This window comes from Cariama cristata, unplaced genomic scaffold (assembly GCF_000690535.1).
Source record: "Cariama cristata isolate BGI_N322 unplaced genomic scaffold, ASM69053v1 scaffold22673, whole genome shotgun sequence".
Taxonomy (NCBI): domain Eukaryota; kingdom Metazoa; phylum Chordata; class Aves; order Cariamiformes; family Cariamidae; genus Cariama; species Cariama cristata.
In genome coordinates, this window is record NW_009609251.1 from 14,429 (window position 1) to 14,635 (window position 207).

A 207-nucleotide genomic window follows, 5' to 3' on the forward strand; every position below is an offset into this window, starting at 1 on the left:
CCGCTGTGTGTGGCCCCCCCCCGGGGGCCACCAGCCTGTGTCTGGAGGGCTGCAAATCCCAGCCTGGCCGATGGTTTTTATTCTTGCTGGTCCATTCCCAGCCGGCGTGCCCTGCTCCTCGGCTGCCCTCGATTAGCTCCGGGAACACGTGCTGTTTGCCTCAGTGCTGCGCTCGGAGGCAGCAGCCCCTGGCTTCGGCGGGGGGCG

General features: G+C 68.1%; 1 protein-coding gene across 1 annotated transcript in view; it reads left to right on the forward strand.

The window, feature by feature from the left end:
* LOC104159548 (alpha-actinin-4-like) overlaps window positions 1–207 on the forward strand; it is a gene marked incomplete at both ends in the record, with an annotated part of 14,940 nt that overhangs the window by 13,397 nt on the left and 1,336 nt on the right. The gene's annotated exons all lie outside the window — the stretch shown is intronic.